Here is a 20,275-nt window from a genome sequence, read left to right as displayed (position 1 = left end):
TCAAAGCTTCACGTCATTCTTATTTTATTTGTGGTCAAACCGCATATGTCCGTCTGCCCCTCGATTGGGAGGGAACCTGTTACATTGCTTTCCTACTGCCACCTGTTTTCCTAGCCCCATCTGATTATCACAGAAACACACATCTAGTACACATTAGACATAGAAGGGAGTCCCCAATTGTCGATTATACTGAAACTACTCTAGAACAGTATACAGATTTCAATAAAGGTTTCTTCTTCTTTGTAGGACCTGTCCAGAATAGTAAACTGATCCGTAGGTTAACAAGAACCCTTGAAGCTGTAGTAAATGAGACTGCCTCTGCTCTAGGTAACTTAACCGAAGAACAATCTGCTATGAGATTTGTCGTTTTGCAAAATCGTCTCGTCCTTGACGTCATACTGGCCGATAGGGGCGGGGCCTGTAGAGTCATCGGATCTAGTTGCTGCATTTTCATTCCAAATAACGCGCCGTCTGTTTATTCAGCTATAACCAGACTCCATAAAATTGCCCATCTGTTACACCAAGATCCAGGCACCTGGACATGGTCCGGTTGGTTCTGGAATATAATTTCCGCCTGGGGATGGAAAGTCCTGTCCTTTCTAGGTATTGCAGTAGCGATCATATTCAGCTGCTGCCTCTGTATACAATGTGGCCCTGCGATTTGCAGCATGTGTGCTACCTCTTGTATTCCTAGTCCCAAGCCCCGTTCTAAATCCCGTTCCAAGACAATTCGAGACGAGCAAATGGTACTGTATGAAATGATAGATGGTATCATGAAAATTGATGTTTCCTGATGGAAACGTAGTGACAAGGAGGGAATGTGGAAAAGTAAATTTTGCCATGTTCTGTGTCCCTACTCATCCATCATATGTTATGTGTGCATGACCAATATGCATATGTTATTCCCCATGTCCGATTAAAGACGCAATTACAGTTGTGTCCACCTCTGATATGTCAGTTTCCAGTCCTCGTGAATACTACGAATATCAGGCCTATGTAAAGTAATGTTGCCACGTTTCCCAGTGTGCACGTTATTTCATCATAAAGTCCCCGTTTCCAGGCCTCAAAAGGGCCCGGACATCAGATTCAGCTCCTGTCTCCTGAAAAGCCTCGCTGAGGAGCGATACAGCCCCCACCTGTATCCTCGACCCTTCACTTACTCCCTGCCTCGCAGTGCCCGGTGCAGCTTGGTTCTGCCTCTGAGTCTGCCAAAAGTATGTTATAGTTCCAGCTATCAGTTCAGTCCTCCTTCTCTGCATTCCTAAGCTACTGAACTGCATCAATAGTTTCCGTCATTATCTAGCCTATTCGGCTCCACGTTAGAGAAATACTGTATTAATGGTCATTTAATATTCTTCATCACGCACTACATATAGAATAATGCATGGTCCAGTCTTAGAGTCAAGTTAGCTTTTCCCCTCATGACTTCTAGTTTATATCCACATGTTCCCTAAACACCAGATACCAGATAGGGTTTAGGTACATGTCGCTCCGACCCTCCAGACTCTAGTCTCTGCTCCTAGCACAGAGTTCGTAGCCCCCAGCTTCTCCTAGTCATACGTCATTGCCAGTTTTCGCGCACCATTAGGTTAGAGGTCCCGGCTCCTTAGGTAGCCCCCTCCTATGTTTCCGCCCATTCATGACATATTCTGTTACGTTTGCACCACATGTCTATGTACACGCCCAGTTACACCTACCTTTACTGTTATCTCTCGCGACTGCTACGCGTCACGCCTTCTGCTCCACCCACTGTTACGCCTACTGCAATGTAATGCTATGTGTTTGCGCTATGTATATAAGTCAATGTATTGTTATTAAAAGTTAGCGCGCTCATCCCAGATCAAGCCCCGGCAGCTGCTGGGCCCCAGTTGTCCTGCTGGGCCCTGTCACCTCTGTTCCTATGCAGGTTGTCCTGATCCTGTCCTTATGCTGTAATAAACCTGCAGAAACTCCTACTACCTCGAATCTTGACTCTTATTTTATTGAGCTATCTGTTATTCATTCATTCATTCAAAAATAGATCCGGTATTATTTATTTATATACCACAGGTGTTAGGGGGGATTGCTTGCTGCAGGAATAAAAGAAGTCCCATCACTTACTTACCAGGTTCTTCTCTCCTGCTAGCCTTATTTTTGCCTAAGATGGACAAACCCTGGTGCAGGATTGCTGCAGGCTATAGGGACAGTGAACAGAGAGAAACCCATTTACCTTCTTCTCTTTGGTTTGACCGTGTTTTTTAAGGTTTATTCGGACAGAAGTTTAATCAATTACATTTTCTTACATTGGCCTTTAAGGCACATCCAGGAAAACATCTCCAATGCAAGGATTTTCAGACCACGTGAAAACATTATATTTGGGCACTCTCCCATTCGAAGCGAAAAGACTGTGTTTGTTTGCTACTTTCTGGATCTCTGATGTCTCTTTTTGCGGTGGTATAAAGCAGATACCTGCAGTCTTGATGGCGCCATTTCTGGTCGGAAATGTTTTCCACCATCCCAGTGAGAGAAGCTTAAGGGTTTTACTGACTTCAGCAGAAATCTGTTGTTCATGCTATATGACTTTCACACATAACTGTGACATCACTGACGGGCTCCAGACGCTACTGACCACCTTCTTATAAAAAAAGTCATACGTTTTAGTATTATTGGGTATAGCATGAATCAAAATATATTTCCAATTCACACATCATCTCTAAGGCATCTCAAGATAATAATTTCTCAGAATTTTTATCTGCTGTAAGCTTTAATATCAAACTCCGTGTATCATTTAGCTCATGAGATCTGATAATTCAAAGTGTCATTGAACAAATTAGCATTACATACTTTTGATTACCAACCGCATAGTTTTTTTGTTTTTTTTCTATACACCACCCAAAGAACGCATTTGCATTTTTGTACTTGCCTCGTTACACAGGAGGTGTTTTAGACCTCAAGCATCCCTTATTCTGTAACATGTGAAAAAAATATAAACCCACATAGGTTAATAGAAATGTTTTCCATATTGTTTTAAAAATGCCCTTAAAAGGAAATATGAAGGTCAATAATGTATCATCTACCAAAACGATTTTTAACCATAAACTTGTTTTTCAAATGTGTTTTTAAAGGGTGGCAGGTTGTGTGATTGTAAGTAAAGTTATGTCACCTTGGTCGATTCTATTTACCGAAAACTTTCAGTGCTTGCCTAGAAAAGGGACAATCACTCCAAGACAAGAAGGAAATCTGCATTGACCCTGGGAAAATGTGTTTAATCACGAAGGCAATTTGTAAATGCCCTTGTTTGAAAGAGTAATTTATGGCTGAACAATTCATTACGTCTAATGTGATTTTCAGCAATATCAAGACTGATGCCATTGGCCACCCCTGCCCATTGTTTAGACCAAAGGAAGGACAGAAGCCACAATGTAGTTACTGTGTGGGGGAAGACGTGTGTGGGCGATCAGTGCCCTTGTCTCTGACTGATATTACAACTGAGCTTCTGTGGCATGCACCGATGCAAAGAATGACCACTGCAGAATATAACAGGAACTAGGCAGTTAATGCCAACCCTACTCATAATCATAAGATAAGTGAGGTATTACCTTTTAAATGCAATTCCAGGAAGTAATTCTTCATTGCTAAACTGTTTTACTGAAGCTGCATCTAACAAGCCACATGCTTCCCAAACAGGAGGCAAATGATCAATAGTGTCACAAAAAAAAGAATGTATTATTTCGATTTCTAGCCTAGCTTTGTTTTCAAAAGCTTAGCTCTTTACAATGGGTGTCACATGTTCAGGCTTGGATTTCAAAATTCATTTAAATGTGGTATTTTGGAAATTTGCATTCATGAAAAAAACTGTCTTTGCTTATTGCTTCTTCTCCCCTTGGTTGGCTGTCAAAACACAGTGATGCTTTTGAGGATTTATAGCAGGTAGGTAATGAGATTGCTGAATGTTAAATGCAGCATTCAGAATTCATTAGGAGGGAGGGGAATGGTATGGAGGAGGGGTAGTTGTGATATTGTAGGAATAGATGACACTACATTGATTTCCGTAGAAACCTGAAAAATACATATGTAACGTATGGAGATTTTTAGAGCTATAAGGACATCTCACAAGGACTTCTCTCTGGGATGTGCACGATGCACACATTCTGTGTGGAAAAGACGTAATTGCAGAAGTGGCGTGGATTGTAATGTTTTGTTCTCTTTCAATCAATTGCTGCGAGAAATGTGCAAAATGTGAACATTTTCTTTCTGGACACTTTCACAAATTTGTCTTGGAAACTTAAAAAAAATATGAAGGTCAGCCACTTGTATGCTTTTTGTTTTCTGCGGAAAAGCATGACTTTTAAGAGTCAGTTAATAATACACACTGTCCACGGTCACTCAAAACGCTTTCCCACTTGTGAGAACAAACAAGCTTTTTTTGCAGGAAAGCGTCATTATTTTCATACCTTTTCCCTGCAAATCTGCATACATTAAGCTGTTTCAAAGTCACAAAGAAATGCAGTGCACATCCGGTATCCACCTAAATTAGCTAGAAAATAGAATATCAAGTTTCAGCACAGTGCTAACTCTGCAAAGAAAATGTGGGAGGGAAGAAGGTAGGCGAAGTCGAATAAAAGGGGTTAAACGATTTGTGCTGTGAATGGACCAATAATATGGAATTTAATATGACCTGACTTGCATAATAAAAACTGTGTGCACCACCCGTCTACACAAATGAGGATAGAGGTTTATAGTAAGTTCTGAATTTCTACACTGGGTTAAAAGCTTATACATACATTTAACACGAAAATCATGTCGAAAACTCACAATATTTTTTTCTCTCCCCCTTTATTATTCGTTTCTAACTTTCTACTTTTTCTATTTTTATATATTATTCATTGCTCTTTTTCTATTCTTTCTTTCACTTTGTTATTTCATCCTTCTTTCTCTCTTAAACCTTATGATGCTGTAACCGCATTGCATTTCATGCAGACAGTTCTAACTTAGGCCCATTTTAGTGCTCTGCCGAGCAAAAGAACAGTGCTAACTGCGTGGTTTGGTGTGTAGGTGGTGTTAACAATGCGCTTTACGTTAACAGAGGGAGGTATGTTTTCTGCACGACTTGAAATTACATTGCTTAATATTTGAAGGGCTGTTTGAATAATCTGATGAGAGAGCTCAGAAAGGACTTGGATAGCTACTGATATAATTGTGGTACTTCCATTTGGCATCGCTATCTACTATTAAATACATAACTAACAGCCAGATTCATGAACGGAAAATAGGCTCGCAAAGGGCCAGATTCTCAGAATCTGGCCCTTTGCGAGCACAATTTTTGCATTTGGGATTCATCATCCCAAATGCAAAAAATGCAAATTGCGAAATCGCTAAATTGCGAGGAATTGCATTTAAGGAATCTCTATCATTAACCATTTTTAACATGCGAAATCGCTATTTTGGGCCGCTATTTACCGCGAAGTCTGACTTTGTGGTAAATAGCGAAAACTTAGAAATGGTATGTTACACACACACATGTCCGTTGGACATTTGTGTGCGCAACATCAGTCTACATTTACATTTCAGGGGTGCTACAGGGTGTCCTTTGGACACCCCTGGCACCCTTGAAATCGCATCCTTATTTGTAATTAGCAAATTGCTAATCGCAAATAAGAAATGACTCCCCATTCATTCCTATCCCCATTCATTTCTATGGGCCTTTAGGCCTTTAGGCCCATAGGAATGAATGGGGAGGCATTCCTTATTTGCGATTAGCAATTTGCTAATAAGAAATAAGGAAGCTGTAGAAATCGCAAATGAAATTGCGATTTCTGCATGAACCCCGTTTTGCAAGTCCTTAATAGCGATTCCTTAATAATCGCTATTAAGGACTCGCAAAACGGGACAATGATGAATCTGGGGGTTAGAGCCTTGAACAAGTAATCTATCTATCACTAAGCGCATTTGACTGATTGTTAAGCCAAGTGCGTGCACTCTTGCAAATTAGATTGTTCATGTTACACTGGAAATGTTATGATGTTTGGTTAAAAATACACATTAAAAAAACAAAAAAATAAGAAATTATGTATTATATCTTCGATTTGTTATTGGATTCTTTCGGGGCCCCTCCATTTGTATTAGTCTATACCAAAAAGACGTTATTAGGCTGTCAATACATTTTGTGTTTTTTCTTGATCATGACAGTTATGACACAACACATATATTGTATTCAGCAAGATTATCGTGTGTGCTGTCGTGCAAATATATAGATAACCTGAACAGAGTGATACGTAACATTTTCTCATTCTATCGGAATGTTCCATTAGCAGCAGTCAGGGCACTGAATTCTGTGGCAACCTTTTTTTCCTCTGGTTAACTTTTTAGTTATTTACGGTTTGTTGTCAGTAAAGCACTTTGTAATGGAAAGTGGGACAAGACCTAGAAAGATGAACGTATAGGTATTAGTTCTTCAAACATGCTAACTTGCCTGGTCCCCAGCCGATTATTTAGTTTTAGTTTGTTTTAATAGATTCTAATGTTACACGTTTTCATTTATTGGCATGGTAATTGTAAAAAGGTCAGGCTACCAACCAGAATAAAAGACCCTAAGTATTGCCCGGCGGTGTCGCCTCTTAAACCCACGAGATATAAATCAATGAAGAGGCAGGCGCTGGAGACTGGAAGGCAGGAAACAAGGGTTTTATTCTCTCCGGAGGAGAACACATCAGTTCGGACAGCCAGTATCGTCACGAGGTGCTCTAACCGCATCTCTGAGGCCTGGCCTCTTATACACATTTTCATGATCTTTATTGCAGGTAACACATTCTTGTAATGCTTTGAAGTATGAAAGGACATCCTCTGAATCTCCCCTTCAGGCCCGTTCCCACACACATTTACAGTTGAAGTCCCCACCCCGGTCACAACAGGTGATGATTATCGCGCAGCTGGACATCCCGCCGATTCACGGGATGTGGGGGGGTTGATCGGATCTCATAGGGTGGGGGCTTTGATCAACTCGAGGGTCCTTTGATGAGGGAAGCTTCCTACTGTACGGGGGGGGCAATAAACAGTATCCGCAGAGCTAGGTGGCGGCCTGGGAACGAGGAAGACAAACGGGCACACAGGAAAAGGGGGTTTGTATCAAAGGGCCTGGGAGGTGTCGCGCTGGGAACAGGATGGGGTTCTGAGGCAGAGCTGCGCTGAAGAGGGGTTTATGACTCAGGGCATGTGAGAGCGGGGGGGGGTTGTCAGCGTGGGGGGGGGAAAGGGGATGCCTGCGAGGTTGAGGGAGAGAGAGAGACGCGCTGGCTCAGCGAGGGGCAGGGAGGCCATGGTGCTCAAAATGGCTGCCGCTTACGTGCACGAATGGGTTCAAGGAGAGCAAGAAGGCGCCGATAATGTTGACGTTTGCAGCCTAACTTTTAACAGTCCTCCCTTTTCAACATATCTAGCCAACTTGCCTATTCAATGTCAATCTTCATCAAATTCCTAACCTCGACATCATATAATGCTCCCATGCGTTCGTTTCCAAAGTCCACGGTCTTAGGGCAAATATAGTTTGCACATAATGAACACAAGGGTGGCAGACATTGGATTCCTAAGCATAGACCGCATATTACAACTACAGGAATCAGGATAATGGTGAACAGTCTCCAGCCCCAGGTCTTAACAGTGTTCCAGAACCAACCACCAAGCGACCATTCTTCCTGATCCTGGTGGACTTCTGAAGAGAGTCTGTGAAGATGTTCGATGGCTTTGTACACTGAGGGCGAGTTGTCCGGCATGTATGTACAGCAGCTGGACCCAATAATGCGGCATGCTCAACCACGGTCCGCAAAAACCACATCTAGGACAAGGCGGTTCTGGAGGGCCACCAAGCGGACCGCTTGGAGTTCGGCGGTGTTGTTAGAAAAGATACCAGCTGTGATGTTCATCGTTGTCTCAACTGCCTGAGTCAGATGTCGGATGGCACGGCTGTTTGCCATCGGGCCCCAGAGAGGAACAAGTCCCTTCATAGCATCGAGGAACTGCGCTCCTGTTGAGTCGGCTTTCTCAATGTCCTTGGCTCGTTTATGTCTATGATGATTCGCTGGGGCCACATAAGTCGGAGGGAGGATGAAGGAGATGAAACAAGTGCCCCCCCAGCCTTTGGGGAGCCAGGTGTAGGCCTTTGTGCCGCAGACGAAATACATGTTTGGGGATGACACAAAGGAAGGTGGATCCGTGGAGTCCAAAGTTCTGGTAAACCGGCAAGTACTGCGGCCCACCAGCTGTGTCCCATGTCCTTCTATGCACATGTGGCCTGTGACGTTGATGACTGACAGGGCCACAGTCAGAGTGGCAGCCGTTCGTTTCCGCAGGTAGGAGAAGGTGGATCTGGTTGGATTGTTGAACACCTGCATTTCAATTCGTTCTTTAGCAGGGATGTCCATGTGGATCGAGTCGTTGGAGGTCTGCGGGCAGAAGTGTGCCTTTGTTTTGTTCCGCCAGACCCCGTGGAAGAAATGCGTTACGGTTTTGCTGGAGGTGACATTGTCCCTATAGCTTTCTTGCAGGAGGATCAGCCAAGCAAGGCAGGAGCCATGAACTGAGAAGGGTGAGGGGATGAATGGTATCGAGTGTCCAGTGGCGTGGGGTAGCAACCCACAGATCCAACAGTTGGTGGCATTGGTGGCGAGATTGTGCTGGTGAAGGAGCTGCACGAAAGAGTTATTCCAAAACTCCTTTCGCCTCTCTCTGAGTTGAGGAGAGAGCGAAATCAGATAATGTTCCTTCATGGTGGTAGGCTGAGCAGTGGTCAGGAATGTTTCGTGAGCAGGCGCATTTTCTTCCACAATCCAGAGTGTGGTCATGAGGAGAAAGCAGAAAAGGATTGCGATGAAGAGTGCAATTGTCTTTGAGCTATGGAGTCTGTCTGTCCTTGGGTTTCTGTAGTGGGTATTTCCTGTTGCCTCCATCATCTTCTTATTTGGCGCTTCCATCATCTTCTTATCTGGCGCTTCCATCATCTTCGTTTTCAAGGTGCTCGGTAGTGGGCAGAACCACAGACTTAGTTTAGCTTCTCTCCAGGTAACCCTTGGTTGCTTTGGGTCACCGTTCTGAGATTTAACTTAGTTCGTGGTCTGCTTAGCCGAAGCTCCCTCCTTTCGACGCAGGAAATACCCTTCTCTGGATGGCACAGTGGGATCAGAGAATTTTGAAAGTTCAAGTGTTTCGGTATCGGAATAGCAGGTTAGCGACGGTCGGTCTTTGTTCAGGAGCTCTTCTTGGTTGTCGATGTTTTCCGTCGTGGCCAGGGTCGAGGAGACCTTCTTACAGTGGTGTGCGTGCAGCCAGTGCCGTTTCCCCTCCACACGAAGAGCCGTCCGGGTGGTGATCAACACTTGCCAGGGGCCCGTCCACCGGGGTTCCAAACTCTTCGACCGCTGAAAGTTCCGGATCAGCACGAAATCTCCAGGTTGGATGGCGTGACCCGGACCCCTGGAAGCATCGGGGATGGCCTGCTGCACCTGCTGATGAATGACAGACAGAGTTTCAGTCAATTTATACAGATAATCAGACATTAGGACGTCCGGGACGTCATGAATGGAAGTTGGTTTCGGTGCAGACCAGACACTCATGGGTCGACCGAAAACAACTTCATAAGGTGTCAAGTGATGTCGGGTGGGGGTGGAACGCATCGATAGCAATGCCAGTGGGAGGGCGTCTGGCCATTTCAGACCCGTGGTAGCCACTATCTTGGCCAGTTTAAGCTTTAGTGTGGCATTGTGTCGCTCAACAAGTCCAGCAGACTGGGGGTGGAAGACTGCGTGAAATTTCTGCTTGATGCCCAACCCCTTTAAGATGAACTGGATGACTTCGGCTATGAAGTGGGGGCCATTATCGCTCCATAAAATACGACAAAGGCCGTAACGGGGGAAAAACTCCTTTAACAGTACTTTTGCAGTGGCCATAGCAGTGTTGTCACGGGTTGGATATGCTTCCACCCATTTGCTAAATGCGCACACCACGACAAGTACATATTTCAGGCCTTGGCACCTGTCTAGCTGGATGTAGTCCATCTGCAGGACTTCAAATGGGTGATTTGGGACCCCAAATCCTCCCCGGGGTACTACAGTTCCTTTCCCGGGGTTGTGTTGCAGGCATATCAAGCATTGTTGGACCAGACGTTTGGCGGAATCTGTGATTTTATCATTGTGCCAAACTCTGGAGACAAGTTCAATCATGGGGGCTGATCCTATGTGGGCAGGGGAGTGTGCCATAGCCAGTATGGGAATCAGGTACGAGTCAGGTAGCAACCATTTGTTTGTGTCTCTTGTCCGCCAGCAGCCTTCATCATCTTTTAATCCCACCCGTGTCCATTCAATCAGCTCGCGTTGTGTGCTAGCCGTTTGAATGTCTTTAATAGTGTCACTAGCGTCAGTCCATTTTTCTGCTTGTGACCTGGTCACGTACATACGTGTTGTCGTCCTATTTTCAGCTGTCGTTCGGGCCGTGATGTCGGCTAGCGCATTTCCCTGCCCAATGATGTCTGTCACCTTTTTGTGTGCCTGGCATTTGACGACTGCAAGCTTTTTGGGGAGAAGGACAGCTTCGATCAAGGCGGAGACTAGATCCCCGTGCAAAATGGGGGTGCCGTGTGAGGTCAAGAATCCCCTTTCCCTCCAAAGGAGCCCAAAATGGTGAACCACCCCGAAGGCATACTGGCTGTCGGTGTAAATGTTCGCTGTGGTTCCTGCTGCCAGAATGCAGGCTCGTGTCAGGGCGATCAGTTCTGCTGCCTGGGCAGATCGTTGCGCGATGCGGGCTGTCTCGACTACAGTTCGAGCCGTGGTGACCGCATAGGCAGTGGAAGTGGTGCCATCGGGGAGTTTGATGCAAGAACCGTCCACCCACAGCTCCCCGTCAGGGTCAGGGAAAGCCGTGTCTCTGAGGTCAACCCTACTTCTAGTCTGTTCGTCCGTAAGAGTCACGCAGTCATGTACAGGGTGCACATTGGGATCGTTCTCTGGCAAGGGTAACAGAGTTGCCGGGTTCAGTGTGGTGCATCTTTTCAGGGTGATATGGGGTGCAAGCAAAGTCAGTTCGTATCCAGTCAGTCGTGCACTCGTCAGGTGTTGCGTCTTGGTTTGGTTCAGGAGGGTGTCAACTGCGTGGGGTACCAGTACCGTGAGGGAATTCGAGAGTACGATCCCCTCACTCTGTCGGATAGAGATTGCAGCAGCAGCTACAGCTCGAAGGCAGGCAAGGCTCTGGCTACAGGGTCAAGAGTGGCAGAGAAGTAAGCGCACGGTCATTGCTTTGGGCCAATGGCCTGGGTCAGGACAGATAAAGCGCACCCCTCCCTTTCGTGAGTGTAAAGGGAGAAGGGCTTTTTGTAATCGGGGGTACCTAGGACAGGGGCCGAACAAAGGGCATCTCGTAGTTCCGTGAAGGAGGTTTGACACTCAGGGGTCCAAGGGAGTGGGAAGGGGACGTCTTTACCTAGCAGAGAAAGCAGCGGTTTCACAACGAGGCTAAAGTTCGGTAACCACTGTCGGCAGAAGGAGGTGAGGCCTAGTAGGGAGCGAACCTGTTTCTGGGTCTTAGGGACAGAAGTTTCGAGAATGGTTTGGATTCGATCAGGAGTGAGTTTCCTTCCCTCTTTGGACAAAAGGTGGCCGAGGTAAGTGACCTGGGGTTGGCAGAATTGCAACTTCTTCTTGGAGACCTTGTGGCCATTTTCCGCAAGGAAGCGCAGGAGTTGAATGGTGGCTGTAACTGCTAATGGAGTGGTGTCGGCTGCCAAGAGGATGTCATCGACATATTGCACTAACACCACTCCATCGGGTTTCTGGACTTGATCCAGTTGTCTCTTGAGGGCCTGGCTGTAGATGCTAGGGCTTTCTGTGTAGCCCTGGGGTGCTCGACAGAACCTATATGAGCGGGCTTTTAGGGTGAAGCCAAAGAGATATCGGCTGTCTGGGTGGATGGGGATGGAAAAGAATGCGTTTTTGAGGTCAATGACAGTGAAGGTGGTGGCTGTAGAAGGAATCAAAGTCAGGATGGTGGTGATGTCTGAGACCACAGGGTACTGGGGTACCACCACTTTGTTGATCTCTCGAAGGTCAATGATAAAACGGTATGCTTTCTCATCTCCCTCTCCCTGTTTCTTGATGATGGGCAAGATAGGGCTGTTGCAAACGTTGCTAACTACTTCCTCTACCACTCCTGCGTCTATTAGTGACTGAAGGATCTTTACCAAAGCCTTCTCGCCCTCGGGCGATATCCGATATTGTGGAAGTTTTGGGAGTGTTGCGTCTGGTCGGACAGTAATGTGCACTGGGTCAATCAACCTACGTCCGAATCCGCCTTGGCCCACAGATACGGAGGCAGAGTGTCAAGCAGGGATGTGTCAACGTCGGTGATGGAAAACATGCGTCGGGGAGGGCAATGTCTAAGCAGAACGGGGTTGTCGTAAAGGAAAACTCGAACTCCGTCTTGAGAACATCTGATCGTCGCTCGGAAGTGTTTCAATAAGTCAAGTCCCATAATGGCGTCGGGGCTATTGGAGGAAAGTAAAAACGTGGTGTCGGTGGTGTTGTTTTCCACGTCAAAGAGGATCGGGGCGGACAAAGGGTTAGTGGAGGGCGTTCCATCGAAACCCGTCGATGTTATAAGTGAGCCAGACAAGGGTGCCCCCGGAATCAGTCGTTTAGATAACGCACTACGTGTTGTGCCAGTGTCTACCAGAAATGGAGATTTTGTACCTAGGACCTTAGCAGTGACGTAAGGGCCTTGCTGGTCAACATAGAGCTCGACTGGATCCCTCCCTTGCCCTTGGCAGTCCTATGCAAAGTTGTGGGCGTCATCGTAGTCAGATTGCTGGTATTGGTTCTGTCTGGGTCGATCAAATGTATTTGGTCTGCCTGATCTGTCGTTAGTCGTGTCATTTGGGGGCCCTCGCTGTTGTCCCTTATTTCTCGGTCCACTTGCTATGTCCTTGGGGTCTTTGTTCCTGATTATTTCCAGAAGAACTGGGCACTGGGATTTCCAATGGCCAGTTCCTTTGCAGAAAGCACACTGGTCCTCTCTAAGGTCTGTACGTCCACTGTGGGGAGTCAAAGTGCGGTCCTGGGGAAATGCAGCCTTAGGGGCGCTTGTCTGATAGTTTCCCCGGTATTGGTCTCTCCCTATAGTCACCCCTTGCAGTTGGGCCATCATCACCCTCTCTTTCAAGTCCTTCTTCTTTTTCTCTGTTGCCCTATCGTTTTCATTTTTCTGATGTTCATAATATTGGGCCATCTGGAGGATAGCCGTAGGTTTGGAGGCTGCCCAACTACTCTCGCTAGCCTGCAGTTTCTGGGAGACCTCCGATGACAGACCCTTAACATAATTCTGGACAAACAGATGGTGTCCGGTTGCAGTGGTCATGTCCTGGCCGCTGTAATCGGAGAACACCGTTTCAAACCGGGAGAAGTATTCCGATACATCCTCCTGGGGTTTCTGGCGACAGGCCGTTACTATCGACCAGTCCACTTTCTTTTCTGGGATCAGGGTTTTTAATTTCTGTACGATTTTATCTGGAAGGTCTAGAATGGATTTCAAAGGCTTTTGTCCAGGTCCTCGTTGTTTATCGATGTTATCGAGTTGTGACTAGGTATGTCCAAACAGCTCAAGGTGGTCGACTTTCCGGATTTGCTTCCACACATCAGCTGGTAGACATAACCCGAAAAACAAGTCGATGTCAGCCAGGGTCATGATCGTTGAACCTAGGGCTGTACCCAATTCAGTGTAGAAGGCCGTGGGGTTTTTACGTAGGTCAGGCAGAGATTTCCGGAATGTCAGAATCTCTTGCCGGTCCCATGGCTGGTAGACCCAGTTGTACACTACCCTTCCCTTTGCATCTGGGTGGTTTGCATCATCGTTAGTCCCTGCACCTCGTGGAGGAACCCAGTAAGGGGCAGCCTCTCGTATCGGCATCATGGTGTTAGATTGCTCAGTTTGTGGCTCGGTCGCTACGGAGGTCGTGGGTTTAGTTCCCGATTCTCGTTCAGTGAGGTGGCGGAAAACCTCAAGCGTACGCGTAAGGAGGTCCGTCACATCACACTCTCCCTCATCCCCGATATCGACCTTCCGGTACAGAGTCGTTAGGCTCTCGGGACCTTTGTCTCGATATCGGTCCTCGTATGCGTTCAAGACATGGTAACACAGTCGTACGGAAAAATGTCGTCTGTGACTCCCGGTATACGAGTTAAACATATCCGTGATGTACTCTTCATCTTCCTTCCTTTCTACCAGTGTCCTTGCTATCTTGTCGATCCCTGTTCGCTCATCTTTGCTTAGTCTGTTTGTTCTTGCAGAACCAGCCCTTCGGGTCTCGGGGTCGCCTAACGTTGTCGTTTGTGTAGTATTTACTACAAGGGGTTCGGCCGGCACAGAGGCCATGGGGGCCGAAGCTGTGGCGCTACCTTCGTTTGTACCTGGGGGTGGTGGGTGCTGTGCTAAGGGTTGGGAAGGGGCATATGGAGGGGGCATGTAGATGGTCGGAGGACCTAACAGCAGATCATCGTTGGCTCGTTGTCTCGAGGGTAAATCGGGGTAGAGCATGGAGGACGTTCTAACCGGACACTGACTTGATGTTTCCATTTCTAGTTTCTGTTTGGCTTTCTCTCTTTCCTTTATCTCTCCTTCTAGTTTCTGAGCAGCTAGGTGGGCTGCTTTTCGCAGCTCTTTTACCAACCTACTCTCAGTTTTCTTTTTACGTTGTTCAGTTTCTTTGCGCCACATGCCGAAACTATCAAGCATAGTGGGCGTTGTCTTGTTTTTACCAAGGGCTGTTTCTAGCGCATTTATTTTGTCATCATCGAAGGATCCTATCAGTGGCCACTGACTTTCTCGATCCTTTTTCGTATATTTATGCCACAGTTTGTTATAGGCTATAGCGATCAATCCATGCTTCATGAACATGTCCTTATTAGGGGTGCCTTCCAGTGGAGCCGGATGGTTCACCTCTAATAAGCGGTCCGGGCTAAACAGGCTACCAATCAGTGGGGAGAAGACAGACATGACGGAGCACAATGGGGACAAAAAGTCAGCACTGCCTATCTTATCACTGCGTGCAAAGACTAGACAGAATATTCCTATTCTACGTTGTTTGCAGGCAGTGAATACCTCATGAACCAATATCAACTAGTCGATGTTCGGTCAAAACAATTCAGTGGGGAGAATAAGTAGGCCCGCAAAGGTCTGCGTTACCTACCCTTTCACTATCTGTAAAAAGGGGGGGGGGGCTCTTTCCTGTTTGCAGACAGAGAATCTCCAGAAAACAGTCTGCGAACAATAGTTCAGTTTCAATAATTAATCAGTGGGGGAGAAAGATAGGCGCGACGGTTGCATTACCTATCCTCCACTGCTTGCAAAGAGAGAGCCTGTTGTTTCTCCGTTTGCAGACAGTGGATCTCCAAATAAATTAACAAAGAGTAATACTAGTATTTTCTAAACAATTCAAATAATCATTTCGCAATTCGTCGTGTTTACACGACCTTACCCGGACCGCATGGACAGTTTCTTGTCTTCCGAATCCAGCGCCTGATCGTCCTCTTTTCTTCGTAATCCTCGCGGCACTCCTGATGGTTCCCAGTCAGGACCGTAGATCACTCGAGAGAGGTCTGTTCGGAACCAGTGAAGTTCGGATGATCGGCTGTCAGACGAGGGTCTATCGGACAGGTGCACTCCCGATCATTGCAGTCATTCACTCTGTCGTCAGGACCTCTCCCACTGGATCCACGAGTCACTGATGGGCCCCACGTTTGGGACGCCAATTGTAAAAAGGTCAGGCTACCAACCAGAATAAAAGACCCTAAGTATTGCCCGGCGGTGTCGCCTCTTAAACCCACGAGATATAAATCAATGAAGAGGCAGGCGCTGGAGACTGGAAGGCAGGAAACAAGGGTTTTATTCTCTCCGGAGGAGAACACATCAGTTCGGACAGCCAGTATCGTCACGAGGTGCTCTAACCGCATCTCTGAGGCCTGGCCTCTTATACACATTTTCATGATCTTTATTGCAGGTAACACATTCTTGTAATGCTTTGAAGTATGAAAGGACATCCTCTGAATCTCCCCTTCAGGCCCGTTCCCACACACATTTACAGTTGAAGTCCCCACCCCGGTCACAACAGGTGATGATTATCGCGCAGCTGGACATCCCGCCGATTCACGGGATGTGGGGGGGTTGATCGGATCTCATAGGGTGGGGGCTTTGATCAACTCGAGGGTCCTTTGATGAGGGAAGCTTCCTACTGTACGGGGGGGGCAATAAACAGTATCCGCAGAGCTAGGTGGCTGCCTGGGAACGAGGAAGACAAACGGGCACACAGGAAAAGGGGGTTTGTATCAAAGGGCCTGGGAGGTGTCACGCTGGGAACAGGATGGGGTTCTGAGGCAGAGTTGCGCTGAAGAGGGGTTTATGACTCAGGGCATGTGAGAGCGGGGGGGGGGGGTTGTCAGCGCGGGGGGGGGGAAAGGGGATGCCTGCGAGGTTGAGGGAGAGAGAGAGACGCGCTGGCTTATCAGCGAGGGGCAGGGAGGCCATGGTGCTCAAAATGGCTGCCGCTTACGTGCACGAATGGGTTCAAGGAGAGCAAGATGGCGCCGATAATGTTGACGTTTGCAGCCTAACTTTTAACATAATGTAAGACAGCAAAAAGGTTAATGCCACTGTAAGGATTGTATATACAGTTCTCAGCTTGGATAATTTGAATGCACAAATTATGATACGTCTGTATAGTAGGACCAGAACTACAGTATGTGTATAATGTCTCCTGGAGCAAATGTCACTATAATAACTACAATGATCTTGGTCAGAAAATACTATGTAAGGATATCATATGCAGAAGAATTACAGTATGTATCTCCCTAACACAAAATGGTAATAAATATGATGTTAAAATAAAGAACTAGAAAGCTGAACCAGGTGAGGGATTTTAACATAACACAAAATCAGCTGCGGTCGGCAGTAGGAGTTTCTGAAGGGTGGTGACGTGGGAAGGGGGAGGGGCAGGGTGGGGGGTAGTAATGTATGGATTACGGAGTTTAACAGGTAAGTAAACATATAAATAAATAAAACAAATTTCGTTGCGCGCACTGCATCACCTAATGCGATGCAGTGCGCGCAACGAAATTCGTTTTATTTATTTATATGTTTACTTACCTGTTAAACTCCGTAATCCATACATTACTGCCCCCCACCCTGCCCCTCCCCCTCCCCACATCACCGCCCTGCAGAAACTCCTACTGCCGACCGCGTCTGCGGAAAATATGTATTTTCATAGCACGCATTCACCACGTAGAAGGGCTCTCGGCACTATTAGCACATAGCAGGTGTTTTATTGTTACCCAACTCAGTGGCACTCATCTTATCGACCTTGCCAGGATGAAAGTCTGAGTAAACCTGACAAGATTAAAATCTGTGCCTTTGGGGTCAAACACAGCTCCCTGAAGGGGATGTATTAATCCACTAAGCTCCCAGACCAGGCCTAGTCAATGACAAATAACACTACTAGGCTTTTGGACTTATAAAGTCCTATAGTTTGATCTTGCAGCTCAAATACTAATAAAGTTGGCTCTGGCTCAGAATATGAAAGTCTTAACGTTACATAAGGGGGAATATTGCTCTGCACCCATGGACCAGTCTGACAGGTGTAGCTGTTGTTCTTGTCTGTAGCATTCCACGTGCAAGGTATATAATAATGCACCGCGTTTTTCTCTTCAGATGTTCATTGTGTTATTTCTTTCTAACCGGGTGCTAGTGGGAAAATAATGCAATTACTCTCAGCCTCTTGACAGCCCTCCAAATCTTGCTTCCAGCTTAGCTGCTCAGACCATCCAATGGGGGCTCCGGGGACATGAACCAGATTGGAAGACTAGCAGCAGACAGATGGTTATTTGTAATCATCATGTAAATGTTAATCCTATAAAGATTTTTCGAGCCTCAGAGATGTTGTACTGGGAAGTAGGATTAGGGGTATTATTGTGAGACAAGAATATTTCTGCTGTCCCGCCATGCCTGGAGCATCATTACCAATCCTTAGATTCCTTTACATGCATTTTTACCTTTTAAATATGGAGGCAAATTTCAAATTTTTCTCACCAGGGCTGGACATCAACTAGAAGGGTGTCTGAATGAGGCCATGTTTTCGCAGGTGCTGCCATTTTATTGCCTTTATGCCTCCATTTTAGTAGCATGTTTAAGCCACATAGGTGAGATCAGAGGTTTCTCTAAATTCTGTATGCCGAAGAGCACGTCTGCGCCAGTAAATGCATTATTGCTCTGTTCAAGAATTTGCTGACAATTACGCGGTACTTGTTGTCTATGGCTGTTTTTAAGGAACAGTGGGATGAACATCAATTGAAACAAATCCAGTAGCTTGGACATACAATATATCAATTGTATGTGGTCATATAGCACATTCCACTTTTAAGTGTATCTGTTGCCTTTTAATATTAAATGGCTGCTGCCCTTAATATGAAATTGTGAAGGTTATACCTATTGTTTTTATACCAACCCCACCTTACAAACGTGGGGTGGGTATAGGATACGAGGGAAATACAGACGAATTTGAAGGTCTTGGTAATAATGATCTTAATTGTGTCAATTATCATGCCTGACTTGAAAACACATCACTCCAGTCTACTCACATTTAGTTCTTTAAAATATGCATAGAGTGGGCTTTGGCTCCACCCAGGGGTATTTCTCTCTCGCTTGATGCTACTGGCTGTTTGGTGTTACGCGCAACCACTCAAAGGTGCACTGAATCATCACACATTATATTATTTATCGCATTGATTACCTAAAGTGAGGTTTTATGGTGGGTTTTTACCCAGCAGCAGGCTTTTCTGCAATGTTTTAGTCCTCACTCAAAATGCAAGCCAGGCTTTGCTGATAGTATGGTAAAGCAACTAGTCCCAACCCCATGCAATCAAGGGCAAAAGCTTTAAAGATTGTGTCTCTTGCAAAGATACAACAGTAACTGTGCCAGTGGGTCATATTACCACAGTGGCTATAGCTAGGAGTGAATGTAGTATTAATTAAATAATGTTTCAGCAACATCAATATCCTGGAAGGCTGTGATCAAAGGCACCATCAAGGTAAAAATAGGCAAAACCCATAATACTGAATAAGTGAAGTCTATGAATGTTTCTCATCCAAACATTGCATCATCATTGTTAGCACTTTCCAAGCTAGAAGGTAATGATGGACCAGTATGCAGGCCAGTTGCATAATAGTATGTGTGGTAATGATGATGCACTGCACCAGGAAGTCTTGTAGAAGCACTATAGAGGGGTTGAGTTTATCACAAAGGCTGTGTTTTGGTCACATCACACTGTAAATGCTAACGTCCTCAGACAGACAATTTGGTCCATTTCCAATATCTATTAAAGCATATAGGGTAACATCTGACTGCTAAGGGGACTCTTCAATTCCAAGTGCAAATGGTTCTTGTTCAGAATTCCTCATTATTTCGAGCTAAGGGCCATATGTATGAAACTTTGGTTTTGCGATTCTCAAATAGCGTTTTTTTTGTGAATCGCTATTTGAGAATCGCAAAATGCTATGTATGTAGGATTTGCAAATAATTTTGCGAATCCTACACATTCCTTAATTGCAAATTGCAAATTGTGATTCGAAATTAAGGAGTACCTCCCTATTCATTCTTATGGGCCAAGAGGCCCATAGGAATGAATGGGAAGATATTCTCAATTTGCGATTCTCAATTAGAGAATTGCAAATTGAGAATGCATTATCAAGGGTGCCAGGGTTTTTAAAATACACCCTGTTGTATCCCTCAAATGTGCATGTGTGCACATGTGGCACACACACATGCCCTAAGGGCATGTACGTGCGCCACATGGCACTTTGAAAAATGCAAAAAAGTGCATTTTTCAAAGAAATCACAAATTACCAACAACTTGAAGTTGGTGGTAATTTGCGATTCCTTATGACCAAATTGCACTCTTTCTGGGCCTCTTACATTGCTTTCAAGAAATCGCAATTTGCGATTCGTTAAATGCAATAGCAAAATAGGGAATCGCAAATTTGCGATTCCTTATTTTGCAAGGCTGTTTTCCATTAATACATTCCACTTAGCGAAATTGCGATCGCAAACGCAGAAATTCTGCGAATTTCAGCGTTTGCGATCGCAGTTTTGAATGATACATATGGCCCAAAATGCTTTTGGGTTCTAGATCGGCTGCTTCTTGTGAGCCCATTTCTTTTAGTATGCCTTATACCCAGAAACAAACATTCAAACTACAGTGCTACTCTGCCA

At 45.7% G+C, this 20,275-nt stretch overlaps 1 protein-coding gene across 1 annotated transcript in view; it reads left to right on the top strand.

Annotated features, from left to right (window-relative positions):
- ROBO2 (roundabout guidance receptor 2) overlaps nt 1-20,275 on the top strand; it is an 803,551-nt gene that overhangs the window by 482,426 nt on the left and 300,850 nt on the right. The gene's annotated exons all lie outside the window — the stretch shown is intronic.

This window comes from Lissotriton helveticus, chromosome 8, assembly GCF_964261635.1.
Source record: "Lissotriton helveticus chromosome 8, aLisHel1.1, whole genome shotgun sequence".
In the NCBI taxonomy this organism is placed as follows: domain Eukaryota; kingdom Metazoa; phylum Chordata; class Amphibia; order Caudata; family Salamandridae; genus Lissotriton; species Lissotriton helveticus.
The sequence above is the reverse complement of the archived record's forward strand: the minus strand, read 5'-3'. Positions and strand labels throughout refer to the sequence as shown.